Source organism: Pleurodeles waltl, chromosome 4_1 (assembly GCF_031143425.1).
Source record: "Pleurodeles waltl isolate 20211129_DDA chromosome 4_1, aPleWal1.hap1.20221129, whole genome shotgun sequence".
Taxonomy (NCBI): Eukaryota; Metazoa; Chordata; class Amphibia; order Caudata; family Salamandridae; genus Pleurodeles; species Pleurodeles waltl.
Genome location: NC_090442.1, coordinates 306,452,975 through 306,472,721, shown reverse-complemented (window position 1 = coordinate 306,472,721; position 19,747 = coordinate 306,452,975). Strand labels below are relative to the sequence as shown.

At 46.0% G+C, this 19,747-nt stretch overlaps 1 protein-coding gene across 3 annotated transcripts in view; it reads left to right on the top strand.

Moving 5' to 3' along the window:
• The first annotated feature begins 8,814 nt into the window (after positions 1-8,814).
• The window catches only part of CRACR2A (calcium release activated channel regulator 2A), a 953,477-nt gene continuing 942,544 nt past the window's right edge, over positions 8,815-19,747 (top strand). For 2 of the 3 annotated variants that reach the window (XM_069228393.1, XM_069228396.1), the window contains exon 1: positions 8,815-9,012. The gene's annotated coding sequence lies outside the window, so the exon portion shown is untranslated. The remainder of the gene's footprint in view (positions 9,013-19,747) is intronic. The other variant, XM_069228394.1, reaches the window with a different exon arrangement.

The following is a 19,747-nucleotide window of genomic DNA, read 5'->3' as shown; positions in this document are numbered from 1 at the left end:
ACCAGGGGACCATTGGGGGTTGGTGGTCATGACTCCTGTCTTTTCATGTGGTATGGATGGTGTTGCGTCAGAAAATGACGCTAGGCTGGTTAGAGGCATTTTTTTTAACTCTAACATGCCTAGCGTCATTTTTTGTGTGCAAAACCCCCTTCTCCCATACCCCCAATGAGCTAATGCCATTTTTGTTTTTACTCTAGCCTACCCTTTGCGTCGGCTTGTACAATTCCATAAATATGGTGCCCGGCTGGCGTTCAAGTATGGTGCAAGCTGGTGCAAAACTTTTTGATGCAAAACTGCGTTAGTGCAGTTTTGCACCAAAAAGTATAAATAAGCCCCTAAGAGTCTTAGGCCCTCATTATGACATTGGCGGTAAAAACGGAATACCCCTGTGGTGAATATCGCCATCATACTGCCGCGGAGGCGAACATCCAACTGCCAGATTATGACACACACACACTATACAGACAGAAAACAGCCACAACCACAAATTCCCGTGAGAAAATGTTGGTACTACCACCCATACCGTTACGCCTCCAAAACAACACCCTCCAAATAATAACCCACCAATCACCACAGCGGACATTCAGTGGCGGGTTAAACCATTGGCAGTGGACACCGCTGTGGCGGATATGGCCACTCAAAAACAAAACAAGACAACAGTGGCCAGAACCATAAACCCACCCCTGTCACAAATACACAGACCCCACATCACCCACCAACAACACTGTAAAACACCCCCCACGCCACACATAATCCTTTGCAAATATGAGAAGTCCACCACACTTTACCAAGCCAATCCCATAGAGAACTGCACACACATATCACAAATACCCATTCATCCTTCACACACCACACACCACCCCCCACCACTTCACACATCACCGTCTGCACAACACACTCCACACCAGCCATGTCCCCACAAAGGCACCCTCGGTTTACTGATGAGTTGAGCTTTATGGTGGAGGAAATAGTCAGGGTAGAGCGACAGCTGTTTGGAGCACAGGTACAGCAGATCTCCATTGCCAGGAAGATGGGGATATGGCAGAGGATCATGTACAGGGTGAACGCCGTGGGACAACATCCATACACAAGGGACGACATAAGGAAGAGGTGGAACGACCTACTGGGGAAGATGCATTTCATTGCAACAAGGCAACAGCTCTCCATCCAGAGGACTGGTGGTGGACCCTTACCTCCTCCCCAACAGCTGACAGCATGGGAAGAGCAAGTCTTGGCAATCCTGCATCCTGAGGGACTCACTGGAGTAGCCGGAGGACTGGACACTGGTGAGTCAACATTTACTACCTATCACCCCCCATGCCGGCATGCCATCTTGACCACTCACCCTGACTCCCATCACCCCACTCCATCCCGCACAGTGCAGCACCCCAATTAACAAACCTAAATGCCAAATTTAGTAACACGATGGACGGAATGCTGAACAATGCAAACATTCACCCCCATTCACAGATTTGGGTTTAATACATTGTTCTTTTGCCCACCATGCCTCCGCAGTTTAGACCCAGCCATATTCAAATCAGTCTTGACCTTGTTTCCCATGGGGACAGTCCAGCCCGAACTGCCTGACCAGGTCCTTCCTGGACCAGAAACAAGCATCCTGGGACTGGTTTGAGGGTATCACCCTTCATCAGCCAGGCTAGCTTGAATCCAGTGGCACAATGAGCAAGGAACCCATGTCTGGGCATACCCTTCTCACTTAGGGCAACTTTAGCAACACAAAAGGATGATGGACGGAATGCTGAACAATGCAAACATTCACCCCCAGTCATAGATCGGGGTTTAATACATCGTTCTTTTGCTCACCATGCCACCCAAGTTTGGACCAAGCCATATGCAAATCAGTCTTTACCCTGTTCCCCATGGGAACAGTCCAGCCCGAATTGCCAGAACAGGTCCTCCCTAAGCCAGAAACAAGCATCCTGGGACCGGTTTCAGGGTATCACCCTTCATCAGCCAGGCATGCCATACCCTCTGCATGCACATCCCTCCCAGCTTTGCATGCACACCCACCACCAATGCATGCACAGCATGGAGAACTAACAATCCCACAATCCATCATCATACACAACCAAAGTTGGGAGGACAACAGTAATAACATAGGGAAAGCTAGTCACTGACATGTACCCTAACACATCACTTACATCCCCACAGGTGCCCCAGCCAATGTCAGCAGCAAGGAGGTGCCACGGCTACCCAGTCCCCCCCAGAAATGCCCCCAGTGATGACAGCATCTCAGGAGCTCTGGATCTGGATGAACTCCCTGGCCCATCTGGGACCACTGGTCAGTCGGCTACCCTATACCACAGAGAGTTCTGGGTGTGTGGATTGTGTGTATGGTGTGTGTTGTGCGTGTGTGTCACTCTCCCCTCCCTCCATCCTTCCCTTGTGTGCTAGGTGGCTGTACTCACCGTTGTCATCGTCGTCGGTGTTGGTGCTCCAGGACGGCCATGGCGTGGTACAGCATTGGGAAGACTTCCAGTTCTGGTTCCATGGCGGCTGCGAACTCCTCTGTGTCCCAGGAGATGAGTGTCTCATTTTATAGGATGGGTTCAGCCAGGCTTTTGGTGGCTTTGCTACCGCCCCGGAAATCCTGTGCTGTGTCATAATAGGATGGGCAGATCCTTGTCTTCCGCCTGCCTGCAGGTGGCTACCGCCGTGTTCAGTGGTCGTACCGCACTGGAGGTTGGGGTGGTACATTGGCTGTCTATGGGAGGAATCACCGCCATGGTCATTATATGGTAGTCATTACGCCGGTCTGGTGGCGATACTACCGCTGTTGCTGGCGTGGCAGTGAGCTGACCGCCAATGTCATAATGAGGGTCTTAATCCTTAGAAAACAGTGAGAATGCTGTTGTTACGCAAAGTACCTGGTTAACGTGAAAAAAAAAGGCGCATGGGCGGGCGGGCCTTGAAAAAGGCCAGTGATGTGTCGATTTCTCACTCACAAGGTAGACCGTGCGTCGTTCCTTCTCCGGTTGGGTCAGCGTGTATTGTTTCTTCTCTCCCCCAAGAGAGCGATGCATCGATTCCCAGACGGGCGCCTCAGGTCCGGGCAGGCTTTGCTTTTTCACAACCAAGTGCAGTTTCCCTTTGAGACCAGATAGTGGCATGGAGTTTGGGGTCTTTGAACTCACAATTTAAAAATACATCTTTCGGTGGAGTTGGTTTTTAGATTGTTAGTTTGAAAATGCCACTTTTAGAAAGTAGGCATTTTCTTGCTTAAACCATTCTGTGACTCTGCCTGTTTGTGGATTCCCTGTCTGGGTCAGAATGACAGCTGGGCTGTTTGTGAATCTCCTCTAGACAGTGATACAAAGGGAGCTGGGGTGGAGCCTGCATATCCTGATGAGCCATCTGGGCTAGAATGGAGGGAGGAGTGGTCAATTACGCCTGAATGGACTGTGCTTGCCCTCACACAAAGCAGTCTCCAAACCTCTGGTTTGTGTCTGGGGCCTGGCCTGGGCAAGGCAGGGTCCTGTAAACAACAAAGACTTTTCTTTGAAGTTGGGCAATTTCAAAGGCAGAAACGGGTATAAGTATTGGACCCAAAACCCCAGACTTTAGATTTTCTTCAAGATTTTCTTCTGCAACTAGGAGGAACCCCTGCCAAGGAGAAGAGCTGAAAAGCTGAGAAGTACTGCCCCTGCCTGTGAATGTGCTTTGCTGGGCTATCCTGCAGTTGCTGCTTCGGCCTCTGAAAGAGGATAAAGGCTATACTTTGTGGTATATTCCTGCTTGAGAAGAATCTCCAATGGCTTAGACTGAACTTGCCCCCTGTTCTGAAGTCTCAGTGCCATCAAAGACTTCCTTGTCCAGCACCTGGACTCTCTTCTGACACTCCTGTCCTCTTAAGCGAAGCCTAATCCAGTCCCTGAGCCCTTGAAAGGAGAAGCAGGTGGAAAACCAAGAAAAACCAAGTGCACTGACTTCAGACGACCCTGGACTGATGCTGCTGCCAGATTCCACAATGCCACCTGCACCTGAAGCCGTGGTCCTTGCTGGAGTGTGACGACCCCACAGGCCCGATGCCGCAGCAGCCCCGCTGAAGTCTTTGACTCCATGAGTCCTGAAGTGCCGCACCACGCCGTGACCCTGCTGGAGGTCCATAGATCCAGCACTTCGCACTGATGCCACCTCACCTCTACCACTCCGCAGCAAGTACCCGACGCCTCCGCTCCGTCTTGATAGACTCCCCAATATGTGACTAATGGTGTCCTGGCCTAGATCAGCCCCAGTGCCCTCACTCCCCTGGCCTACAGTATGCCTCCCACGCACCCTACCCCCAGGGGTCTGTGCCCTTGCCGCAGGGTACCCTCTCCAACTTGGTCCTACACCATCATTGTCAGAAGTATTGTGCTGCAACTCAGGATCCAGGACTGGGGGCACGCGATGGTAGACAGTGTACCGGTTACACAGGTTGGGGGGTGAATGGCTGCCTGTGATGTAGATGCAACCGGGCTGGGAGGTGATGTTGTGGCCACAGTGAGACTCAGTGCGCTGTCTGATAAGGTTGCCCAGATGGGCCAGAACTGTACTCCACGTCCAAATGTCCAGGAGTGTCATCTCTGAGGGCTTCATCCAGGCGGGTAGTGGCAGTCTGTTCTGTGGCCTCTGTGTGCCCAGAGGCAGCATCACCTGTTGATGTAAAATGTACAATGTTACCGGTTGTATTCTGACATCTACCTTCAATGGTTAGGTGTTACAGTAAGCAGAGACCTTGTACAAAGTTAAGTTGCAGTTAATCCTATTGTGGCAGTGACCATGGTATTCGGTATATTGACATGCCATGTGTGAAGCATGGCAATTCATTTTGACTCAAACTGCTGCAAAATGTACAGATCATTCGCACTGGGAGGGATACACTGGAATGTCATCTTGCCACCGGTGCAGGCAAAACAGTGGCAAGGCAAGATATGGCTTTGCCCATAAGGAGGCCTATTTGGTTGTGATGCAGGCAGACCCGGGACTTTGTTGTATATGTGACTGGAGTCATCATGTGCCTAGTGCAGTGTGAATGTGTCTGATGACAATTCCAATCTGGTGATGCATTTTGAGGACTTATGAATATTTGTCATACACACTGGGTAAGGTGTCATTCCTGTACTTCAATATATCATCTTGGGTTAGTAAGTCAAGATGGAGTTATATTGACAGTTACGTCTGTGATTTGGGCATAATCTGTGCATGATCAGTCCCAGGTGAGTATACTTCATTTGATAGTTGATAAACTACGGTATTTGCACAAGTGGCCGCTGTGCTGGTGTTTCAAGTTAGAGTTACAGGGCCCACTGGACTGTGCAGTAATTTCTTATTTCTTTATTTCCTTCTTTCCTTCTTTTGCAATGGCACAATGCTGCCAGCCAATGGCATAATGACTAGCTTGTTTAGGCTGTTAGCCAAAGCCTTTTAATTCTACGACTTTACTTCTTTCTTTCTTTCCTTCCTACCTTTTCTTTCTTTCTTTTTTTTCGCTGACCCGCTGTGAGTTATAGCATAGTGTATTTTCACAAAGGCAGCATAACATAACTCATCCACACACAAAGTAGTTCCCATCAGTGCCAGGGAGCACTATGGCAATGTGTGCTTTTCTGAGGCCAATAAAAGATTTTTGCCTTTAGCCAATGTTTTTCTTTAGCTTAATGAAAGCCCAGCAAAAAAAACATGAGAAAACAAAACAACAGTTGCGAAAAGACTGGCTACCAAAGGCAGACCTCTTGGCTTTACCAGTCCTTGTTAATATTTAGTACCTTACCTTGTTGGCTCCAAAGTCCTTCTTTAAGGGTACTTATAAATATTAACAAGCATTTACAATGCAACGGGTCTCGCGTTTGCTCATGTTAGAGCTGATCGCGTTGTAAACGCCTAACCCGATTTTTCACCTATTGGGCAAAAGTGCTTTTATGTACATAACCCGAAAAAGTGAAATTAACTATGTAAAGCGCTTGACTTCTGCCAAGCGAGATCGCGCTCGTGACTTAGAGAAAAAGAAGTCCACGAGCCCGATGGAAAACAGCGAGCCTCGCATGTTTTCTGTACTTGGTCGATGCGCTCGAGGAGGGCTAGCTACCAGAAAAGGCATGACGTATGCGTGCCTTCGACTAATGAAAGCAAGCAGATTTTATTAGGCAAGCCCACGAACCAATAAAAAACACTGATGTGAAGTTGACAGGGCTCCGAGCCCTTTTCTAAATACTAAAGCGTCTCGCTGCGATACGCATGCGCAAGCGCATGCAACGCAGGCTCGACCCTAAAAAAGAAGGTTTTGACCAGGCAAAATGATTTATTTTACCATGTCTGGTTGGCAGTGTAAAAGCTGCCCGACTAGGCTGAAGTGGCAGAGCGAGCGTCATGTTTTCACATAGTCACTGTAGTGGTGGCACAATTAGTGATGCAGTCCACTAGTGACCTTTAACTTACTAGCCCTTGGTATCCTCTGTACCATATACCAGCAATCTATTAGGAAGTTAAATATGACAATTAGGCATTAGCAAATTGTATATGTAATTTAAGGGGTCAGAACCCATGCACTAAGACCTGGTCAGCAGGTCCCACTGCACTTCAGAGTCGAAAAACCAGCAGCTTCAAACCAAAAACTTGGGCTGTGAGCATACAAAAAGAGGCACTTTCTTTCACATCTATATAGACCCATTTCAAAGTCTTTTTTCAATTACTACTGGGGCTGAGCACTGTCAGGACACTTGCCACTAAAGCTGTGGAAAGCTGGCTTATGTTCTCTATCTGCTAACAGTAAGTAGTGTTTGTGAGTGTTTATTTTTGTATGCCTTCTACGGTAAGCAGTGAATGCATGAATGGTGCTTTACAATTAGCGTCAGTGGTATGAGGATGCGAGGAGTTGAACATGAGTGGTTACACACATCTGGTGGTGCTCCCCTTTGGGCAGCTCTAAACACCCATACCACTAGATTTACTTAGAACACGCCCAGTGTGTGGTGATGCTCCTGGATTAATTAATTAAGGAAGTTGATGGGCAGGAAAGGGAGAATCCTGAACTTTAACACTCAGACAGAACCATTAAGAACAGCTGCACAACAAGGCTTTCCAACTACTCAGTAATTGTAGATTTATTCAAATGATGGTATCATTACAGAGAGCAAACGCTGATTGCTTAATCACATGAATTAGCTGAAACCAAAATCTTAATAAATGCACACTTGCAATGTGCATTTAAGAAATTAACCAAGCACTGCACAGTTGGCAATCAATCAAACAATTGTAAAAGAAAAGCCCTAAATACAAAATGAGCAACAAACTCTCTATAAGCAGCAAGTAGGGGAGTAGCTTCAAGGGGGTATTGGGGTGTTACACTCCCGAATAAATATATTCTGTACTAAATAATTGGGTACAGGCACTTTCAGTCAGGTATGGTGAGGTGTCTGTTGGACTTCACCCAGTGGTGTAACAAAGGCCCCCACAACCCCTGTGGTGTGGGGGGCCTGAGCTCCAAGGGGCCTCCTCAGCACAGTAGACTGTGCATGGGCGGCAGGCCCCTGACTGGGCCTGGGGGCAAGGTGACCCCCTCCGGATACTTTGCAGGGGGGCCACCCTCAGGCTTTGTTACGCCACTGACTTCACCTAGGATTTTTATGTGCACTCACAGTCTAAAACACACACATTCTCATACTCTCTCCTCTTTGTTTTGTACAACTTAGAAAATGTTTGGTCATTGTACAAAATATTTTGTTTTAAGTATCGCAAACAATCTGCACTGTTCTCCTTTTCCACTGCCCCTTAAGCCCCACCTCATGTCCTGCTTTTCAGATCATGTATTTTATCATGATATGCCAGCGTGATTGTTGGGAAATAGGAACTCATTAACACCCCATCTCCTCACCCTCCTCCCCCCCCAAATCTTAATGACCAAGCTACACACACCGCTGACATCAAAAAGAACGATCAGAAAACCTAACTGTCTAGTAGGAAAGTGAGAAAAATCTGACTTTCCCAAAAAGCACATCTTTTTATAATGTTCTGGACAATGAAAGTACACAAATTCAGAGCATGATTTTATGGGAAATGGGCAGCACTGAATTGTTAGTTGTACAGCGCTAATCACATCAATTACATTAGTATTTTCAAATAACACTTTGGACATTATCCTCATCGGATGTCAAATACAAAAATACACAAAAAATCACATGATTCACTAATAAAAAACAGAATAAAAACGATAAAGTGCTTTAGAGCTCAAATAACATTGTCAGGTTATCAAGACTCAGCTGAACACCTTGCAGTGTTGTAACATCAGAACATCCTTTCCTGGGAAAGCTAGCAAAAGTATATTTTGTTATAAGCAAATACAGACTGTGGTTTGCAGATGATTTAAAATGATTTTTATGAAAGCAACATTATGTGTCCTTGCACAGATCGCTCACAGAAAAATAAAAATGCACTTTTGTATGTGGTCTAGTGTGCCGTAATTATGCCAATTCAGAAAACCTATAACAGTCAATAATGTTTTAGTACAAAAGCAGATTTGCACCTGTGCATGGTGCTGTAGAGTGCAGTAAACTTGCACTCAGCACTCTGTGTGCTCAAAGCTCTGAACTTGAAACAACCCCTTATAGTGATGTTTTGTGTAGTATCGGTTTGGTACCTGTGATGGTACCCTAACCACGGGGGATGGTAAATATCAAGGGGTGCAGAAATATTAAACAGTGCACGCTATAGCCCCGATCAGACCTCCAGTGAAGTTTGCAGAGTCACGCCCTGGGCAAGGCCTTCTCCGCCACAGCCAATGAGAGCTCGCTGCCAAGCAGCCTCTACCTGTTTACACCGGGCGGGGAGGGCCCCGCGCCTGCATCGTCGCGTTGAACTTCAAGTCAAACAATTCTTCCCGGGAGACACCTTCCGACACACAGACCGAGCTAAACCCGGAACATGCTCGGAAACAGACGGTTCGAGAGGCAGCGAAGAGTTCCGGGGCTGATAGTGTGGACGAGGGAGATGTGAGACTGGCCAAGCGACAGGTCGGTGAGTAAGTCACAGTGCGCTTAAAAGCATATGACTTAAAAGTATCCCTGGGTGGATGGCAGCGCACCGCCTGGCTCCAGAAAGCCTCCTGCAGAGTTTGCTTTCCTAGTAAAGCAAGAACACGTTGATGAAATCTTCCTCTGTGGTTTCAGCGTGTGCTTTGTGGATGTCGCAAGGGTGCATGCAGGCTTTGTGTGCGTTAGAAATTCACTTCCTGCACTTGCGCTGTCCTCACACTGAGACTTTCAGACCCCACTCTCTGCCGATCGACTTTGTTAAGTGACAGGAAGCCCACCATGCCCTACACGCAAAGCTGCCCCATGAGTTTAAGTGTACCCCGGTCGACTGCGGCGGGCTGTCAGATAGTTGAGCATTGCTGGAACGTGTGGATTTTCAGCAATTAAAATACGCCCCCGCTCTTTGTGGATTACGTTTCTGGTTTTCACTGCCTATTCGTTGCAGGTTTTGCTGGGGGAGTACCACGTAACTGTGCAGCAGTGACTCTAAGACTCTCTGATTTGAGTTTACCCAGTTAGACGTCTCCTCCTTCCCCTGGGTACTACTCAGAAAGCGATGCTGGTATATTTACGCAGTATACTGCGTGTCCCCCAGTATTGCACGTTAATGATACACCAGGCCCGGCTCTAGAGGGTGGATCAGGGGGGCCTGGTCCTCCCAAGGCCCATTGACAGGCAGCAAACCATCTTTTTTTAATGGTCTGCAGCCCGACTGTACATTCTAACTGCGTAACTTGCATCTGTAACGCAAATGCCTTGGGCACCTTTAAGTGCCTGGGGACAAGGATGAGGTCACGGGGGATTGTTTCTATACTGTCCACCTATAAACAGGTGGGACACCTGAGACATCCCCACTATACCTAGACCACAAGCTCCCCTCACACAGTGATTAAGAGATGAAAACAGTTTAATGGGAGAAACAGTGTAAAGGACTTTGCAGTGTATGTGAAATTGAGCCTACTATCAGGGTGTGTATCCAAGGGGTGATTTGTTATTTTTTCTTCCTACTGTGACGTGATTCCTAACTTATGGTAACGGCCACTGGAGTTATGCGACTGGGGAAAACCAAATTATGCTGTAGTGTGGGCTAAATCAAGTGACAAAGAAGCCAAATTACTTGGTGTAGTGTGCACCGTTTATGATAGTATTGCTTCATTATTTTCACATCTTTGCAAGTCAACTCTGTCTTGGAGAAGATTACACCTTGCTAGTACCATTCTAATACCGAAATATAGCAATAGGCTACTGAAGGTTGACCAGTCAAGCTTTGTGAAGGGCCTGTTTAACACAGTAACACATTTTGCTGCGTTTTTAGTAACATTTGATCCATTTGAGCTGGAAACAAGATTTTGTTTTATTATAATCTGTAAATTCTGCAGCAGATGATGGATAGTGTGACAAAAGTTGGAAACCCATAATTATGTGGAATATGCGGCAACTACAAAATTGCGTAAGTCCAGTGCCCTGCTTGTAGCACTGTATTAAAAAAACTGATAATGGGAATGGTGAGTCATGTGAAAGTACATTCATTTTCACTAATACAACAGAGCCCAAGAACAGAAAAGAGCGATGCAAGTTCCTATTATACAAAGAAAGACAATGGCAGCTATTCCATGTCAGCACTAGCACCGTGCGCTGTCCCGTCACCCCTCAGTCTGCTGAGGCGCTCGTAGACGGCAGAGCTCACCGATGTAATTATCAGGAACTGGATGAACAGAAACCCAATTTCCGGCACCGTTCACTGTGTGTTTCTTCCCTCCGAATACATTCTGTCATATGAGTAGACTGAAATGGATTATAGTCAGGAAAAATTGAATTCTGCAATTCTGCAGACTTAACATTTCATGTGTAATTATGGATGTAGGAAATTTGCCACGTAAAAAATCACCTGCTGCCTCATTTGCAGATTTCAACAAAAAGCTGCTTAAACGGATCGATAGATACTAAAATCGCAGTGACATGTTCCTGCTGCTTATTGCTGTAGCGGAGTTTTAAAGTGGTACTAATGAGATGAAACTTTTTCCAGACAGTGTTAACAAGTTTAAAAAATGACAAAATAGTAGAGTAATACAACACTGCATTACACTGCATCATTTAGTCAGCCTTGCTGCATAAGTTGGCCATTCCCCATTGCATGAAATTAGTGGGCCTGGCTATAGCGCCGCTGTTAATCTTTAGGCCCTAAACTGATAAGATAGTACACTGGGCGAATGTACTTGCTGCAAAGATGTTCCTACGATATGTGGCTTCACAAGTTAAAATCTGGTTCAAGTGAAGAAAAAGAAGGGCGCCGCAGGGAAACCTGGGGATAAGGTGGCCAGAGAGTAGGATGAGGTGAAGAGATAAGAATGAGGTGCGAGGAAGTAGAGGGTGAGGTGAGCGGAACAACAAGGTGAAGTGGAGACAAAGAAAGGTGAATTCAAGAGTGGGGAGGGAGAGACAGAGAGACAGGAAGGTGAGGTGGGGAGAACCAAATAGATCAAACCCATAGGTTTAAAGCTCAAGAAACACACAGTTAAAACTAGTAGACAGAAGCAGGTAGTAGGCATGGCATACAGGAATACAGCTCACACCTGCTCAAAACTGTCCGGCAAGCTCAGGCCCAGCTCTCAGACACCTGGGAGACTCTAGACCAGCGATCTTCAAGCTGCCCCCCCCCCCCCCCCAAGGGGTCCTCAAGTGATCCAGGGGATCGGGGGGGGGGGGGGATTACCTGGCTCTGGCCAAAAGAAGCATCATGCAGATACATGTATTGCATTCTTTTAAAGGTAACATAAGTTATCTGAAATGTTTGAGCAAATTTAGACTTAATTAAGCATTGCCTTCTTAATCGGATAATTGTGAAAATTTCTGATAGGGAGACTCGGTGAATTTTTTATTTCGAAGGCGATGGGGTAGAGGGAAGTGCGGCATTAAAACGTTTGAAGAGCAGTGCTCTAGACAATCCTTATGGCCCACCCATGCTTCTTCATAGTCCTCCCAGATCCTACGTCCTGGAGCCGGGCCTGTGATTGACGGAAGGTCTGCAATACAAAAGGCCCATCATTTCCTTCGAATAGCCTACATATGTCCTCACCAGTCGCCTGGAAAATAAACTATTACACAAGGAAGAGCACGTACTTGAATTGTAGGTGATAATATTACAAGCCAGGGAGGAGTTCGGTAACAGCCTGGAGTCTCGAGGTTAGGTCACCGACTCCCAGATGACTTGCTTTATCGCGATTGTGTAGAGTTGAGAGTATTTTCTTGTATTACACGAGATTTGAAGAAGCATGTATGAATGGAAAAATAAAGGTCAGGAATATAGTGTTATACGCTCTAAATGCACACTCGGTCGATGCTGTATGTTGTATGTATGACGTGGAACGCTATGAGAGTCTGCTACACTAGGATGGCAGCAACATATATCTGTAGCCAGATGTTTCGGCGGGACTTGTATACTGTATACAGTTTAAGAAAGCAGTCCGTTTTTGCTTTTGGTGCTTGTAAAGTGTAGTCCTATTCCGTCACCCGCTCACCGGACACAATAGGCTGGCCCCAGAGTTGTCAGATGGGTGTGCAAGGCTCAAGAAGATGAAAGGAAGCGACTGTCACGTGCGGTTGTTTTTGGAGCAAACGCCTGTTCACACGAGCCGTTGTTAATCGGTTAATTCGCTGGCAGTTTCTTCTTTTTTTAATTCGGAAGTGTTATTTGAGTTTCAGCAGCAAAAGTAATGGCGAAGCTGGTGATTCTGCTGTGTGTCAGCGATGAATAGTGAGGGTCACTTCATAACTAGCTTCTAATAATAAACAAGGCCGGGAAAGCCATTAGGTCTGCCCTCGTATAAAGGAGTTTGATGTATATATTTTTTTTTTTATTGTTGTAAACATAATTCACAAAACGAAAAACAAAAATGCCACGGCTAAACGTGGTGGCTATATGCTTACCATAACTTTTTGATATTGAAGCTAAAATGAACCATCTCATCCACTTTTAATAATAAATGACGGCTGTTTCATAGTAGGCATGTGCACTTAGAACGGATATAGAAACTTGTTTTTTGTTTTAATGTACATCAGAGAAAATTATAATTTTATTGCTGCAAAGAAAAGGCACTATTTGCTTTGGCTTACTCTTAAATGAAGACTTACTTTAAACACACAAGAAAGTCTAAGAAAATAGAAAAGGAGAAAATATGGAAAGAAAAAAGCATTGGGAAAGTGAAGCGTTGACCCACGATGGCACTGAAGTCACAGGTAGCCCTACCGCTATGGCCGAGGAGCGTCGCCCTCACCTGCTGAAAGGAAGCAGAAAAATAAAATGATAATAAAAGCATTTTATTATCATTTTATTTTTCAGCTTAGGTAAGGCTGGGCGGGGCCAGCATCCTCCTCGTCAGCAGGGAGGAGGAGTGGTAGGTGCGCTTTAAGTGCGCATGTCAGTTTGGACAGCCATCTGAGGCCAGCCAAACTGACATGTGCACTTAGAACTCTCCACTGGGCTGTATTTCACAGCTGGGTGGAGACATCGCGCAGTCTCCACTCCCTCCCCGTGCAGCATTTCAGCCCACTCAGGCCAATCCCGGCTCTTCTGTCATGCTGTGTAACAGCATGAGAGGACCATCTGGATTGGGTTGGGGGGGAGCATGGCAGAAGCACCAAGGTGGCAGGAGCAGCAGAGGCAGCAGATAAGTGTTATTTTTTCTTTATTTATGTATTATTGCTCACCTCTCTCCCTCAACCTGCTTCGCGCTCTGCCCTACCAGCCCTTCCTAGCAGTAGCCGCCCCTATCTGAAGTGGACTTTCTTTATACATTTTTGCACATGTGATCTGGCAAAATGCCATAATTAAGTGTAAGAGAGTCAATAGCTGAAATTGGCTGACCAATTGCCCTAATCTGAAGTGGGCAGGTGCAAAATGTGAATATACTAGTCTGGCGAGACAGCTAACGTTTTCGCTATGCCTGGCCTTAGTAAGAGACCTTCATTTATATGGCAATAGCAGTCTCTCATCTATAGTAACTTCCCGCAGCAGAGTTCGATGTGACAGCGCTTAATGTTACAACTTGCAAGAATGTTTAAGGTATTTTAGGGAGTACAGTACAGACAATTAATTAAATAGATACATTTTTTCTGGATTCTTTGAAGTGAAATTTCAGGTATTGACAGGTCACAGCCATTAGTAGACTGGGATAGTTTTATTCCTTCAGCCTGTTAAGGGCACTGCTCGTATTTGTATGTCAAGATTCTTATTATGAATGATCGGATTTTAGCTGCAGAATATCGTGTGGCTGGAAATAACATTTCCAACCGGGATCACCACAGAAAACGGGTCTGCATGGTTATTCCCCAATAACCATGCAGATCCGTTTCCCCGCAAGTCAGGTTACGCTATAATTCCCTTTTCTACCCAGTTAGCTTTCCTATTTAGCTCCTGCTCCAGCGAGTCTTCCTGTACTAGGTTATGGTCAGACATAAGTGGTGTTTGCCACTCCAGCTGATTCATAATCAGTGCCAATTCATTTCAAGATTCCTTGGAATTTCATGAACTTAAGAAGCAATTCAACTTTGATCTCATTCCTGTATATGGTCAAATAACTCCCTACTCTCAGTAATTATACTTATGATGCGTAGGAATTCTTTATCACACACACATCTTCTTGTCGTGTTGTAGATTAATAATTGAAATGTATACGAACAAGTTAGGACACTATAGGCCTCATTTACAAGAAACTGGCACATCGTGATCCATGTACCAGTTTTCTTGCACCGGCCTGTGCCCCTACTAGCAACACTGTGGTAGCGCAGTATTTATAATACAGTGCTCCATAGTGCACTGTATTATGGCGCACATGTCAGAAATTCTGATGCAGTTCTGCCACTAAATGTTGACGTGAGTCCAGCAATGCTGGGGGGGGGGCATTGTAGACAGCACAGCATCAGTTTAACACCTATCCTGAGCAGGTGTTAGAAAATGACTCTGTGAAGGTGCAGAATGGCACAGTGAAATCTTGTAGATTTCACTGCATCACTTCTGCAGGCCTTTTTTTCAGGGGGAATGCCTACCTTGCATACATTATACCTGGCACAGGTATGATGTAGAGCAAGGCTTTGCAAACAAGCTCAATGTCCCCATTGCACCAGTTTGTAAATGCAGCACTTTATAGGGGACTGTTTGCGCCGCCATAGTGTAAAAAACAATGGCGCTACGGTGGTGCAAATGAGCCCTACGTTCTCAATACAGCAGAGACATGAACCACCACACTACCAAAGTCAGATGCTGCTAGTTCATTTACGGATCTGACACTTAAAGTCCATAAAATGATGGACTGCTTTGAAATCACATTTGAAGGTAATAAACCTGCTGTATTTTGAATTGACTAAATGGCTGGAATACAAAGCTTTCTGAAGAATACAACTCACCACTCCTTAATGAAAATATGAGATTCTGTAACCCCACAAAGCCCGGAGGCTCCTACTTCTTAGGACCCAGTTCTGAGTTTGCGAGTCTGAGCAATCTAATTCTGAGTTTCTGAGTCTGAGCAAACCCCAGGTTGCGCTTGTGTCGGAGTTCTGAATTGGGTGATATTTATCCTCCTGGTAAATACCAGGGGAATTAAATACCTCACTCTTGTTGAATTTTTACAGGCCTAACCTAGTGAAATTTTAAAGCGGAAAAACTGTATTATCACAGACATTTTGTGTTAAACACCCAAACCGATGGGTTTGATCCACACAGCAGCAGCAATGCATCAATGCTGTTCATGGTTGCACCATACAGCAGACAAGATGTGTCTGTTGCACTGGATCCACAGAGGATGGCAACCTTAAGCCTACTTTCCAGGACTGAGATGGTACCACTTGGCAGTTTAGACTCACAGGTGGCAGAGTCCAGGTGCCAGTACCAAGGTTGTTCAAATCTTCTGTCCTTGAGGCTGTAGTCAGGAGGCCAACCAATTACCTCTTGAAGTCAATTAGGAGTCCTGGACAATCTGCAAGTGAGGGCTGCCTTTAAAAATGACAGCAGGCACACAGCAATGCATACTCCAATGCATGAAATCTACTGGGCCTCTAAGCCTCCCAGCCCTATTATATACTAGGGCCTTATAGATAGTTTGAATCCACCTTGGTTTATTATCTACTAGGAACTTACAGGGTCTGTCATTGCCAATTAGAATTATAACATGTCATTTGATCATATACCTTTTATTCAGAGCACTGGCCCTGGGCCTGTTAAGCGGAGCCCAGGTCACAGTCAAGGTCAGATACTATCAGTTTCAATCAGAAACATTGGGCTGAACATGCTAAAAGGGTGACTTTCTCACATGGCCCCGTCCCAAATGAAAGGTGATGGGTAACTTGCCTACACCTTGGTAGTACTCATCATTTAAGTGGAAAAACATGGAAAGTCCATCCACATTAGCATGGGCCACCCCTGGTCTGTGTGTCACGGCGGAGTCCATCAACCTGTAGGGAAATGGACCACCTCAATAATTTAGGATTCTCTTCCCTCATTTTCATAAGCCACCTAAGAGCTCTGTGGTCAGTTTGAACATGAACGTGACTACCAAACTAGTATGGTCTCAGCTTTTTCAGGGACCAAACCACAGCAAAGGCTTCCCTCTCAATGACACTGCATGTTTGCTCTTTGGGGGGTCAGTCATCTTCTGCTAAAGGTAACTGGCTGATCAAGGCCCTCATCATTTATCTGTGTCAACACTGCCCCAACCCCGTGCTCGGAAACATCTGTTTGAAGCACAAATTCCTTCATGTAATCAGATGCCAGTAACACTGGTACTGAACACATAGCCTTTTTCAGAGTGTCGAAGGCCTCCTGGCACTCTGGAGTCCACACGTCTCTCTTTGGCCTCTTTTTAGAGGTGATTTCTGTTAGGGGAGCCACAACTGTCACATAATTCTAAACAACCCTTTGATCATACCCAGTCAGACCAAGGCAGCCTTAACCTGTGTCTGAGTTACAGAGCAGTCCAATCCAAGATGGTTTGGATTTTGGCCGGGAGACAGTATACATAGCCTCCGCCTACAAGGTGACCCAGGTACACAACTTAACTCTGCCCTATTTGACACTTCTGGCCTTTAAAGTCTTCCCTGCCTGCCGCAGGGTATGAAGCACTTCGTTTGGGTGGGTCAGGTGATCCTTGCAGGTAGTAATGTATACAGCTATCTCATCCCGATAAGCTGCACCGAGCTGCTCCAGCCCACACAAGACTCTGTTCACCAGCCTTTGGAAGGTGCCAGGTACATTACTTTAAACTGGTAGTGCCCCTCTGGTATGGAGAATGCTGATCGCTCCTTTGCTTCTTCATTTAGGGCAATCTGCCAGTAGCCTGAAGTCAAATCAGATGTACTCAAGGTTCTTAGCAGCCCCTAACCTGTGAATGAGCTCATCATCTCTAGCTATAGGGTAAGCATCAGTTTTTATGACTGCATTCAGTCCTTTGTAGTCCACATAGAACCTCAACTTCTTCTTTTCTCCCTGGGGATTAGGTTTGGGTACCAGTACCACTGGACTGGCCCATGGATTACCAGAAGGCTCAATTACCCCCAATTCCAGCATCTTAGCTACCTCAGCTTTGATACTGGCTCTGACTTGGTCAGACAACCTGCATAGCTTACTTTTGAAAATTAGGCTGTCAGCAATGTCAATATCATGGACACACCAAGTTATGAGTCCAGGGGTCAAGGAGAACAGACAAGCAAACTGCCCAAACACCTGCTTGCAGTCTCTGTGCTGTTGTTCTGCCAACTTGGGAGAGAGTACAACTCCCTCCACTGACCCATCTTGCACATTGGTAGAGGGGAGGTCTGGCAGTGGCTCAGTCTCCTCTTCTCCTCCTTCAGCGGTGACCATCAACATGATTGAGTCTGCCCTGTCATGGTGGGATTTCAACCTGCTAAAATGCAGGAACCTGTGAGCGTTCCTGGGGGTGCTAAGGTTTACCCTTCTTTTCCACTTGTGCCTGAGGCCCCTAGGAGCCATAGGCTCCAACGCCCACACTAACTGACCTGGTTTATACACAGGCACGGTAGTTCTCTGGTCATATGAGAACTTCATGAGCTCTTGGTTGGCCTCCAAGTTCCAGCTGCTTTTTACATCTACTCTTTCATGTGAGATCTCAGCCTTTGTACATAGTCCAGCACATTGTCCTCAGCTTCTTTGAGAGGTTTTTTCCAAGACTCTCTCACCAGGCACAATGGCCATCTTGCAGGGTGCCCAAACAATAGTTCAAAAGGACTGAAGCCAACCCTTTTTGTATAGAACCTCCTTGTATGCAAAAAGTATGCATGGTAGGAGAACCTCTCTCCTCTTGAGTTTGTCAGACAAACTGTTGATAATACCCTTCAGGGTCTTGTTGAACCTTTCCACCAGGCCATTATGCTGGAGTGATAAGGGGTAGTGAACTTGTAGGTAACACCAAACTCTTCCCACATCACTTTCAGATAGCTGGACATGGAATTTGTGCCCCTATCTGACACAAACTCCTCTGGGAAATCCACTCTGCTGAACACACCAAGTAGGGCCGTAGTCACTGAAGGTGCAGTGACTGTTCTGAGGGGAATTGTCTCAGGGTATGTGGTGGCATGGTATACCTGTTCCCTGATGCAGTGGTGGGTCTAGGGGACCAACAATGTCTATCCCCACCCTCTCTCTTAAAGGGGGATCAAAACACTGGCAGTGTTATCAAGGGAGTCTTTGGTTTGCCACCTGTCCTGCCACTGGCCTGACAAGTTGCACAGGAGCTGCAAAGCTCCTTCTTTGGTAGACATGCTGGGCCAATAGAAATGGTTCACCAACATGTTTCAAGTCTAATTCTGACCCAAATGACCTGCCAAGGGGATGTCATGGCTCAGAGTGAGGAGAAACTCTCTATACTTTCGAGGCACCACCAACCTCCTGGTGGCACCCTCCTTGAGGTCTCTAGCCTCAGTATATAAGACTCCATCATCTCAGTAAACCTTATTGGATCCACTTACATCACCCTCCATTTGCTTAGAAGCAGTCAGTCTCAGGCCCTCAAGAGTGGAACACTTTCTCTTGTTGTGTAGCCATTTTAGCTATAGTCTTATACACATTATTTTAGCAAACTAGGCCTGCCACTGTGCACTTTAACCTAGATATGTTTTATTTTAGCTTTGTTATATTATTTTAACAGTAGCCACATTTGCGGTCTTGTTTTATTTTCTCTATCTAGCTGTTCTTCACCTAGGTCAGCACTGCGTTCTTAAACAAGACATTGCTTTCACTCTGTGCTCCTCTCAAGGCTGCAGTAAGATAGGTTGCCAGCAAAAGTGGTATACCTTGTCTCCAATGTTCACAGAAACATACACACTCTTACTTGGGGATCCTTTCTTGGAACATCAGCTGTTTTATTATAAAAACACTACTTTGACCCATGTACGTTAGAGGGAGATTTCAGCCAGATGACCACAACTGTATGCTGATTGCTGATTGCTTTGCTGCAGCTGCTTATGTAGACTACAGGCCTCTTGCTTAGGTATGAGGGATGATATCTTCCCAGGGGAAACGTGAAGGGCAGAATTAGAGCTGAACATGGTGTGCTCTAACATAGCCTAGATAGGAAGTATCCTTAAAAACCTTAGTAACAACATGGTAGCGTTATTCTTGTGTTTTACTCTACTTGTCGCAATTTTAATCCTATTGTGCTTTATTGTCCTAGTTATTGCAATTCATGCCTTATTATCTAAGATGCAGTTAC